The sequence below is a fragment of the Pleuronectes platessa genome, chromosome 13, assembly GCF_947347685.1.
Source record: "Pleuronectes platessa chromosome 13, fPlePla1.1, whole genome shotgun sequence".
Taxonomy (NCBI): domain Eukaryota; kingdom Metazoa; phylum Chordata; class Actinopteri; order Pleuronectiformes; family Pleuronectidae; genus Pleuronectes; species Pleuronectes platessa.
In genome coordinates, this window is record NC_070638.1 from 13,819,496 (window position 1) to 13,832,342 (window position 12,847).

Sequence of the window (12,847 nt, forward strand, 5' to 3'; positions counted from 1 at the left end):
CACCCACCTCTTCCCTTCATCTCTCTTCCTTTCCATCTCTCAGCTTGTCTGTTCCAGGATAAGACCCCTACCACTGTTGTCGGAGATGGAACGCCAGGTTGAAAGGTAGATGTGCTGGTTGCTAAGGTGACGATAACTGCTATTTGAAGCACGAAGATGTAACACACACAGGGACACACACACACACACACACAAACACATGTGTGTGTTTGTGAATGCATGTGTGTATATTATGCACATGCCCGTGTTTCACCAACACTTCAGATTGTGCATGAGAGTTTGAGTGACAAGCCGTTTGAAGACACCAGTGAAGCAACGCGGCAGCAGACTATACCCCAAGGGCCACTTCAAATGAAAATCTATCCTAGAGATTCCAGGTTCGACTCTCTCTCTCTCTCTCTCTCTCTCTCTCTCTCTCTCTCTCTCTCTCTCTCTCTCTCTCTACGCCTTCTCATCATCAGACGCATTCCAAAACCCTGAGGATGAATGAGTGGGGGGGACTGTGGGATTCCCTGGCGTAGAACCCTTTTAGTCAGGCAGGGGTTATCCTCATTTCATCATTACCACTATATGAGAAGGGTCAAAATTTGATGCTGAAAAAACCTAAAATGAAATTCTGCCTCTTTGTGTGTATTGAGTCGAAGGATGGGATTAAATAAAGAGTGCCTTTAGGGGGATTAGCCCCCATTTAGATTGCTTTGTCACATTAATTGCTTGTCTCCAAGTGACTCAGTTTGCAGCTCTATTCAGACATTATTACTCAAAATCTGAACACACAGACGTGATGAATATATTTTTACATACAGCGTGAAAATCTAAATTTAAAGCTCAGAACGTCACAATCAATGTTGACATTTTACAGATTCATGTACAGATACTTTCCTTGAAAACTCTGTACAGTTCAACTCATATGCTCAACTACAAATATTGACATAAGGCACACAGTGTCTGCTTTTACGCACCAACACACACACACACACACACACGCACCCACACAAACTGCACATACAACATACTAAAACCCCGCAGCCAATCATTAATGAAACCTCCTCATTAGAGAGCATATTGATTAAGGTTATTGATCCATAAGATAAACCATCAGATCTGGGCCAAGGCCAGCATATAAGAGACCGGCTGCAGGCCAGTGCCATGACGAAGGCAGTATTTTCCCCACCCTAGGCTCTGGAGGGGCAGCGCCTTGTTATTCAGACCATCAGGCGCTCTAAGTTTTCCCTGCTGAGCCCTACAACAAATGGAGAGACAACAAATGATTAAAAAAAACACGGATGGTTGGCGTGAGTTTTGATAGATACTGCCTGCTGCAGACCTCCAGCCCATCAAGCTATAATAAATCCGGCTGCTGGTGAGAGATCAGGAAATCCTGGTGGAAGAGAGACGAGCGAGAGGGAGGAAGAAAGGGTGCTATATTATTTGTGTCAGATCACATTAGCGAGACTGGATTAAATAGTAGGACACTGACACGGTCATCATGGGATGCATGTAATGACGACGACGGCCATGCGGCGTAATCTAGCTTCATCAGGAAGCCCATTAGCAAATCACCTGCTAACACTCACATCATTAACCAATCAGCAGGCCATTGGAAGAAGCATAATCACCTGCTCTCACCTCTTATCAGTTCGTCCATATGTTTTGTAATCATCGGCCGAGTCTGAGCTCCGTTACATGTGGACATGAATGTCAGGGGTCTACACAGCCCCAACCCCCCCCCCCCCCCCCCCCCGTGCATCTAGCTGAACGTGAAAGTGAACGTGAGTTATTGTGTATTTAACATTTACCCAAGGACCCATCTTAAAACGCCACAGTGGCCTTTAGTGTATATTAGACATGCTCATGTTTGCACTGAGCACCTCAACTATTAATGCAGCTCAGCAAGATCAATACACTCTCCTCCTGATAAACAGAGACCGAATAAAGAGCGGCATCTCTATTCACACCCAGGAGCATTGACTGTCCATCAGGAAACAAACAGAGAAGGTCTCAGCAGTCTGTGTGAAGACGTGGACGCACAGAGAACGAATAAACCAAAGCCAAAGCCACCACTGTGCAATGCAGGATGGGGTTTCCAAGACGCACAAGCCCTGACCTGTGCTGCAGCCGGCTGATCAATCCTTCCATGTGTGTGTGATGGCCTGTGTGGGACAGAAACTGGATGGGTGAAAAATCTGTCTTTTTTTGTGGCGTTGACATTTTAATGTTAACTGTGTCTGAACTGTGTTTTCTGATGCCTTGTGTTGAATCTGTTGTTGTGATTAGGTTTCTCTCTCTCTCTCTCTCTCTCTCTCTCTCTGTGTTTTCCCTCTATCTCTCGCTCTCTGTTTAGCTGCTGCAGCCACTCCACTCCTTTGTTACCGTAGCAACCAATAGCAAAGCCAGGCAGAGATGTTCTATTGCAGTGGATGTAAAAGCGAGGAGGGCGTGTTCGCCCTCTAACACATACATAAGTGTGAGCAGACTTGCATGCGCACACACACCAACACACCTACACCTACACACATACACACACACACAGACACACACACACAGATGCATACACTTGAACATTAACCCAGATCCGTGGACGTTCATATGAGGGTGCATGAACACATACATGGATGAGGAGGTGGTGGTACCCCCTCTCTCAGCAAGGAGGGGGATGGGGGAGCTGCGAGCAGTTTGTCTCCACATTATTTACACACTGAAAAGGCACCACAGCTCATTTGAAATCAATAGGTCGGCAGTGGAAAATATTCTTTGAAAACGCATTACATAGATTTATTATTCATCGAGTTGGAAAGGATGCTCGTCTCTGAGGCCTTTTCATGGGATTTCCATTTCAACAATTTGATATTTAAGCTGATCTTTGTTCTGTGTGTATGGGAAACTAGTCAGACTCATTACATATAACAACTTGTCTGGACTTTGATACACTGGTGACCTGTCCAGGGTGTACCCCGTCTCTCGCCCCACTGTCAGCTGGGATCGGCCACAGCCCCTGTGCAGCACTAAGTGGGATAGATAGGTAGGAATGGAACTTTACTGGATATGAGAAAAAATGTGATTTTCCAACCTTCTTATTTTTCCTTGAAAATAGGTTTAAAATGCTTTTCCCCAACGCAGCTTTCAGACTTTCTTTACTTGATATGAAAATATTAAATGGATTCAAAGAAATAACTGATGAAGATAACATTGGTAACACACTGAATCCTGAGGAAAGTATGTGTTGGTTAATGCCCAGAATGAGGAAAGATGGCCTGAGGGTAGAAACGCAGACACGGGCTAAACTGGGAGAAGTGGGTCACCTTCAGACTTCAGTACTCCTCGCTGAGACCACTATAGCTTCATTAATAGAGTTAAAACACATTTTCACTGGAAATGGAGAGGGCGAAGACCTAATGAGACATTTCAGCATGATTTTCTTACTGCGGTTCAGTGGTGGGATCTAATGAAGTACATTTACTTTGTACTGCACATAAGTATATTTGTTATGACTCTTTACTTCCAATTTCCACTTTACTCCACAATATATATTACCAAAGATATTTTCAGTAAAGTAATGAATAACAAGAGGGGAGCTGGTTCACTCATCCGATCAGAGCGGGAAGGTTACATTAAAACCCCGCCTCCTTCAACAAGAGCAAGGTGTTGTAGAGAAACACCTGATCTGATATGGATGAGATCCACTGCCAAGACTCAATCTGATATGGATGAGATCCACTGCCAAGACTCAGCCATAATGCTGTAGCACACATTGTATTACATACAGCATGTACTTTTACTTGGAACACTTTAGGTTCCACCAGTGACTCAGACGATCATCATGATTATGTTAATCTCAGGTGTCTGTTTCAGAAAATGTTGCCAAGAGTTGCCAAGTAAACAGATAAAGATGAAAAAGACCTGATTCAACAATCCAGCTATAGACTTCAATATATCAAGATTTACTTAGACTTAGTATTTTAGAGTGTAGGTCGAAGGTTCTGTCCTTAAATAAATCTAGATTTTTGGGAAACACTATTTAACAACTTTGATAAATGAATGAGGAACTGCACTTACACATTTAACATTTGATGAAAAATGCACAGCAAACACATAGATCACAATGTGAATGTGGGAGGGTAACATTTATAGACGGTCCATCAGCTGCCCAGTCTTGCAGTTGTGAGAGGGAGTTCATAACTCATATTAAACTGCATGTTAAACTAATTGTTTTAGGGAAATGAAGTGACTCTGTGAAGTATCATGATCCCTTATAAGAAACAGTCTATATGGCGCCATAAACGTAAACACTGCACGTAACTCTAAACTGACATTTCACACAAACAATGTCTAATATGTTAATTAATGAGTTTTAGAGGATCATTCTTTTCATTTTTTGACAGAGCTGGGCTGTTGCAAACTGTTTTTTAAACCTTGTTCCAGCCTCTATTCTAACCTAAGTTAACACGTTTCTGGCTCTAATAGTTGTAAGAGTGGTATCGATCTTCTCATCTAACTCTCACAAATTAGGCAAAATAACTAATTTACTGATAACATCTCGTCTTTTAACTTCACGGTCATGTCGTAGTGCAGTGTGACGATCACTCGTTTAGATGGTATTGGCACTGGTAAAGTATACACACTGGAGTTCCAGATTTTTATGCAAAATGGCTGCAGTGGGAATAAGTATTTGTTTTAGGCCTCTGAGAAATCTCCCATAACAGGTGGCAGTACCGGCAGAACCACATGGTGTCAAAGCAAATAGGCTGAAATGAAGAGGAATGAATATATGGATATTTATTCAGAATGCACAGACCCGTTCACATGTCGGCACACAAACACAGGGAGAAGCAAATACACACGCAGACACACACAATCCCAATCTCTTCCACAATGGAATCACTGTGTCAAGTCTTTATCTTATCAAGGTGGAGGCGATATTCCCTCAAGAGGCTGCCTGTCTCCTCCACGCAGGTCTAATCAGAGTAAAGGGAATCTGTCTTTTGCTGTTAAATATCCTAAAATACTATTCAATCTACAGGGTCGTTTATATGCTAATGCAAAGGTTACCTCTGCATAGGCCTTTGGCGCAGCTGTGTGCTGTTAGGTTATGTGGAGAAAAAAAAGAGAAGAGACAGAAAGCAGAGAGTGAGAGAGAGGTGGCAAGAATGAATAAGTAACGTAAGAGGAGGATGAAAAGAGGAGATGGAAAAGGAGGAAAAGAGAGGAGACACAGAGACAGAGAGGAAGAGAGAGATATTCCCTTGGGTGAGTGCCATAGGTAATTAAAATAGGATGGACAGAGCTGGAGTCTAGCCAAAGAGAGCTCCATCTCCCCTCAGACTTCTTCCCCAATCAGGCCCTCTGCCTTAAGCCAAATTGCTGCTAGTGTCAGGCACACAGGAGTCTATGTATGCAGTGAGTTATCAGCTGATAGATAATGGACATCAACATATATATGCTGGGGTAAACTCAGAACTGAGAGATGCAGGTACCAACAAACAAAACGCCTTGTTCACAAATGGCACAAACGTGGTGCTGCACTGAGACACACACATACATACGGACACAGGCACACACAAACACAAAGAGGTTTGAGCCACTATGCTTATTAGGACTTTGCTTCATTGTGGACAGCTTAACCAATTCACAACAAACCCCAACCCTAAACATAATCCCCTCCTTGACCAGGACCTCTGAAATTAAATTTAGTCTCATTAGGATCAGGCTTTGGTCCTGATAAGGTCAGTGTTTATGCTGGAAAAGGTCCTAAAGATGCAACAAATACAAGTACACACACACACACACACACACACACACACACACACACACACACACACAACACACACAGTTGTGTCTCCATCACTTCAGATGATATTACATTAACTTAACCATAACTGCTACTTGTCTAACCCTGACCCATAACCTAATCTGAACCTGATCCTAACCGCACTATAACCTTAAAACGATTACAAATTCTCCACCTTAAAATTTACGTTGCTTTTTGGAGGCAAGTCCCCGATAATGTGTCTGTTAACAGCTGTAGGTCTCAACAACACGAGCGATACCTATACCACACACACACGCACACACACACACACACACACACACACACACACACACACACACACACAGGCACGCATTTACTGGTGCTGTACAAAGCTGCAGCAAGGGCAAACGTTACTAACCAGAGTTTGACTGCAGTAAGCACATATACATTCACTGCACAGCTCCGAGCGAGCACATGAGTATGCAGTGCACACACTCGGACACACACTATGAGCACAGAGTCGAACACATGCACACCGCGGTACATGCGACAGCAATGAGGACGCTGTCCAACTGCGGTCTAGGAGGGTTTATATATTTTCAAATATGAATCTGATCTGTTATCGTGTTGTTACGATTCTGTTGTCACCGTGTTAATGGTGCTCACACAGCACAATGTAAATCATGACATCAGTCTCCAGGGAGCGTCTTTTATTCTTCTTAACCGTCTCTTAAGGCAGCCTTTGTGATTTTATAATATGCAGCACAATCAAAAGCATCCTATTGCTTTCATGTTCAAGCTACAATATATATTTTTTTCTTTTGTTATATTTTGGGTGGCTTTGCTTATTGTGTGTCAGCCCAGCCTTTCCTTGCCTTTTATTTCTCCACTTCAATAAAGAGTATGCTAAGTAGGCTGTGCTAATGCCTCGGTGTGGCAGCCATTACCAAATACCTCATAGCCTGTTAGCACCTTCTTTTGTGCTGATGTAAAAGGAGGCATGAGCTGAAAGGTAGCCCAAGTGTTCATCGTTGTGTGGTTCCGCGCGCTGTGATCACCAGTGAAGGTAAATATAGCTCTTTTGGCAGAAACCCGCTAAGAGGATCACAGCTCACAATAGGTGGTCCGCGCCCAACACACATCAAAATGCCAAAGAGCCTGCTTGTGGATTGACATGTGCACAAAAGCGCACAGCGAATGCACGCACAGACCTACACACCTATTGCGTAAACATCCATAAGTGGAGACGACGCCTCCCCCCCGAGAGCCCTCTCTCCAACTCGCAGGTATAATTGTGTTTCTGACATGCTTTGCTCCTCTCCTCTCGGTTGTGACTGGGCCCCAGATGAAAAGCCATAATTAAAAGAGAAAAGTTGTTTGTCGCAAAGAAGGAGATGGGTGTGGGAGATTAAGGGGAGAGAGAGATTAGCCACAGCAAGGCTTCATGAGGCTACAAAACCATCTTGAGTAGCTGGGAGACAAAGGACTCAGATGTGCCTTTATCTCCCAATAAAAAACTCTTCCAAATCCCCCTGGCTAAGCGGCCATAACTAAAGCGTGCCTTTGGGTAAGGTGCCTGCTGAAATTGTTGGACAACAAAAGCGGGAGAATATTTGGAGGTGAACTCTGGAGGGATATCCGGTCTATGCCTCCATTCATATTGTGCATGGAATAAAAAATGCAAGTGCCTCAGTGTTGGCATTTGAGAAAAGGTTACTTGCTTATTTGCTTATTTTGTCTCTCCACCCACAGATGTGTGAGGGCCTCGGTGAAAGCACGACGTAGATGGTAATTTCCCCACTTTTTGCAATTTTGTTACGTAAATGAGATCGCAGACGGTAAGAGATTGCATTACCTCTGTCTTTCTAAGTTGAAACTGCTGTGGTCTCACTCACACGTGAAATGCCAGGGCAGTTAAATGGTAGGACCAGCAGAATGCAGAGAGATGAGTTAATTTGAGAGACCAGCTAGCTCATACAGTTCCTCCCACGGCTACATTCTTACTACTCCAGAGTTTTAGAGCCAATAAAACGGAGAAGATTTGAAAGATACTGGCCCAGTTTTAGTTTGAAAACTTCGGGGCTGCATTTTAGTCTGGACGGGAAGAAATTGACATATTTGGAAGCAGTGACATCCCACCCCAATCACAATCGCTTGCTTATTAGGGATTTTGGTCAGTAAACTTCACTGATTTGCTATTTCGGAAGGAAATCAACCAGAGATCCTGTGTAGAACCCAGCAGGGGTAGTCAATACATACAAGCAATGCTGACCCTGTTGTCTTTGCCAAAAGTTGTGTATTTAAATTCTGCATATTATCGAGCAATCTGCCACCAGTAAACAAATATTTCCGCTTTCAAGAGTGTTGGTATTGATGGGGATTAAGACTGAGATCATTCTAGTTAGAAAAAGCCATTTTCAAACTATGTAGTACTGAGGATGTAGAACCTATTGCACTACGACACACACACACACACACACACACAAACGGTGCATACCTGCATCATAAACATTCACACACTTCACATGTCCTGTGTTCAATTATCTACTTGATATCTGGATGCAGAATTATTGGAGGTGTTACAGTTGACAGAACGATACGCTGCAAAGTGAACACACGTGTCAGCATGTTTTAGCATGTGCAGAGACCACACAATTTTCACAGGGATGGGGAAAAAAAGAGCCTGCACCTCAGGGGAGAAACCAGTGAAGCCAGAGAGTCATAAAACCAAAGATCCATGGCTACTTTGAAGAATAATGGGGATATTTTCACGTTAAAACAAACTACGTGGCATTAGTACATGCTATTTGTTGCTGAGACAGCAAGAGAATCGACATGGTGCAACCACTTTCACCTTCTAAACAGCCTTTATATAGTTTATGGCCCCATGAACAATTTATAGCAGGGTCCGCAATAGGTGAGGCTCCTCAGTTTGGGTGGTACTGATCACGCTGGTTATTTTTTTTGTCAAACATCTGGAAGGGTTTGTCCCGAAAGGCCCAGTCAAGCTCCCGAAAGCTTCTCACATCAACCCAAGGAATGGCTTGCATACGGGCGTTTATTTTAAATGCCTGTCTTGGGATAAGAGCTTCTTTCTGACAAGTAAATAAAGTATGCCTGCATGACTCCTGACCCTCTGGCCCCCTTAATCCTGCAGAAGGACTCCCCAAGGTCCACGCTCGTGAGGACCCCACTAGAGTAGGTCATCCAGTAGATGCCTACCCTGCTAGCTTCTTCTGATCTTTTTGCCCTCAGGTCTCTGGACTCCAACACCCCCTTTTAAGTGTTGATTTTGATTTAAAGACTCAGACTTCACCAACAGATAAACGCGGCACTCTGTGTGAAACTGGAACCTTGAGGACAATGTAAATGGCTGCTTTTGTGGAGGAGAAGCATTCCTTTGAATCTTTTGAATCTTTTGACTCTATAGTCTTTAGGTTTATTTTATGATGAGATTACGAAAGAATCCTGTCTAGTTCCTCAACTTCCTGGGCATACAGAGGTGGTTTTTGGAAGTGAATTAAAGTTAATCTAAACACTATAAGAGAGTATGGGGTGTAGCCTACTGAATAAGCAGAGCGATGTTTGGTTTAGTTTCTTAGACTCACCAAAATCATGGATATCTAAAGTGAGTATGGGTTAAAAAATTATTTTGCTTATCTGGGCTTGAATCGCAGAGGTAAAGTAATGCCAACTAGGTTATCCCAGACATCCCTCTCCTTGGCTATACTTGCTTCCTGGTGGATCCTGAGGCATTCCCAGCCCAGCAAGTTCTGGGTCTACCCCAGGGTCTCCTCCTCGTTGGGCATATCCGGTAAATCTCCAATGGGAGGCGCCCAGGAGGCATCCGGACTAGATGCCCGAGCCACCTCAACTGTCCCCTTTCGACGTAAAGGAGCAGCGGTTCTAAATTACTAGCCTCTAAAATCAATAGATACTCCTTTTGATATCGGCAAAACAGTATCCTGGGATTTGAAATCAGATCAGATGGTCGAAAATAAACAAGTCATCCCCATTATCTGATGCAAATTAGAAAATAAAAAAAAATGCAGATTTAGTATCAGCTCGGAACCGGAACCGTTTGAGTCATAATGCCGGTCTCTGTGTAACAGAGGCAAAGCGAGGCAATTTGTCGCCGATTGCTTGACCATACTCTTGAGCGAAAGGAACGAGTTAGCTGTTGGGTAACATCTCTCTCCTTCCAACATCTTCTGTCTGTTTCATCCCACTCTGGTAAACACACACAAAGACACGCACGCAGCATCTATAACTGTTGTTCTTACACATTGCTAGAAACGTGCTCCTTAGCAACCCCAACACACTAATCTGCTGTTGATTTACTCTCTTTGTGGGTCGGCTGTATTATGCTGCAATCTGGTCCAATTTTTTTTTCCTTTTCGTGCTTGAGATGCTCTGCTTGTGGCTTAGCATGTGTGATTGAATACAGTCCTATAAGATCAATAGAGCTCATTAAGTGTCCCTGTGGGCAGTTGTCTCACCCTGAGGCCCTCTCTCAGATTGCTTTTACCTGCAGCCTGCTCTGCCTTATTGCTTCAACTGCTTCCAACTTTGTTAGCAGCATAATTCATTTTATAATTGAATCACTCATGCATGGGCTTTGCATGCTATTTTCCCCTCTCTGAATGTAGATTGAAGTACCCATTCGGTTCCCTTCAATATGAGCTGTGGGTGTTTTGGTGTTGAAAGGGTTTTTGGTGTAGCTGTATGTTTGGGGTGGGCGGGCGTTAGACTGCCTTCCAAGAGGGAGGCTGAGGGAAACAGTGGCTGCACCTGTTGTTCCCTGCGGTTGCTGCGTGGCGGGGTTAGCACCTGCTCGCACGGCTGCTGTGTGGCTGTCTGTGTGGGCAGCAGGGATAACAGGGAGACCATTCACACCCGCTCAGACTGCTGTCTGCAGCCCCTCTCCCTCCACACTCACTCACTCTGCACTTTCTGCTCCATCATTTCTCTTTCTGTCGTTTACATCCTCTGCTTATCCTCCTTTAGCATATATCACATTACCCTGTGTCATCCTTTTATCCTTCACATGCCTTTGTGTTTGTCTGTGTTTCTGACTCTCCCTTGCCTCCCTAAATTTTTCTTATTTTTTGGGATGTGTCCCCATCAACCATTTCTTCTCGCCTCTCGACTCACAGAGAAACCCAGACATAAACAGCAGCAGCTGGGAGCTGTTATAGTCCTTGTGGGGAACTCGATAGCTTTTAGTGTGAAGGATGAAGTTGTAAACAATAAATTACACATAACTACTAAATCACCTGAGTAAGAGCTGGGATGGCAGTAAGTGAACATTTCACTTGAGCCATGGTGCTCCATGGTGTCGGGCAATTTAGGAGACAAGTTACTGTAAAGATTTGGACAAAAGGTAGGCCCATATATTTAGAACATTCGTTTGAGTAATCTGTAGTTTTCTAGATTCAGTTAATACATATCTCTTGTTCTTTTGGACCTTTGTTTACCTCTGTGCATATATCATGCCATCCCTGTCACTATGTGAGTGAGTGATGACATAATCAATTGTATTTATGACTTCCACATCCTCACATCTGACCTTTACTCTGGTTAACAGGACATGTTGAGCAAACATTTCATGACATGCTATAAATTCACACGGGAGCAATAAAAAAGGATTTTAGAGCAATCAGACTCATATACACCACACTTATGATCCAGGTCGTGATCTAAATCCAGATTCACTCTCAGGCTTTGTGCTCCTCCTTGCAATGGAGTGTGATAATGTGCAAGTAATTTTTCCTCTTTTTATGCTGAGGCATCCCTCCAAAGCTGCATCGGACAAAAAACAGTGGGACCCCACGCAACACGTGAAAAGCATAACCAAAATATGCAGCGATGTGCAACAAAGATGTGCACGTGATGCAGGAATAAAACATGAAACTTGCAGCAGACACAAAGAGCAGTTCGTGTGCGCAAAAGGTCCAGACGATGCCCAGAACAGAGCTACACTGCTGGCTGACCCGGAGGAGCAATGCAGCATCGCGTTTGCTGGTGGTGGCGGTAATAAAAAGAAAAATTGCGCACATGCTGTATACCTGTTCATCCCCTCCACCATCCACCCCGCTCACATAGACCCGTCTCTCAATCTCACCGTTTGGCACACTCACCGCACCAGATGGCCAGGTATGGGGAGGCTGGGGCAGGTGCCAGTCGCCAACTCGCCCTCTCCTGTCGCCTGTCTTCGTCTCTGTGGAGAAAAGCGGGGCGATGGATCCCTCGGGTGTGCGTATCCGGAGCCTCTCTGAAGCAGCAGCTCCTCAGCCGCACCTCACCTGTCTCCTCCCGGTCCCTGCTGCGCGTCGCCGGAGCATCACTGGTTTACCGTGCGCGTCCAAAAACGCCCAGTCAACTACCAAACGTTTTTTTAGTGTTTTTTTTTTTTTTATTATTGTGTGTGCGTGTGCTGAGAGGGAAAAGTCCGTGGGTGAGATGTATAGAGAGAAGCTATCTGGTGATGCTGTGATCCAGATTGCGTGTTCTCCTCCTCGGCAGCCTTGTTTATAGGAGCCTGCACACACACACACACACACACACACACACACACACACACACACACACACACACACACAAATCCCCAGATCCTGCAGCTCAGTTGCGGACTGAATGAAGTCTTCTGCCAGAGGAGCCGCTCATCTGTCTGCACTTGGTCAAGCTACGGCTGGGAAATCAGGAGTCAGCAAAATGTAATCCCCCTTTTTTGAATTTACAGTGGCGAGGTGAAATGTCCAAGGCAGAGCAGGCATAGTGACAGCAGGGGCCCATAACTCACAGCCAGCCCTGAAACACAGTCCTGCAGTGGATCAGTGATGAATGGAGCTCCCCCACCTCTCTCTCTCTCTCTCTCTCTCTCTCTCTCTCTCTCTCTCTCTCTCTCTCTCTCTCTCTCTCTCTCTCTCTCTCTCTCTCTCTCTCTCTCTCTCTCTCTCTCTCAAACACCCTCATACACACACACACTATTAAACCATAAAAACATTACTGAAATACGTGTTTAATGATGTTCAGGAAAGTATTAGAGACTGAAACTTAAAGCATCATTGGAGATATTCCCCTTTTACATTACAGTTG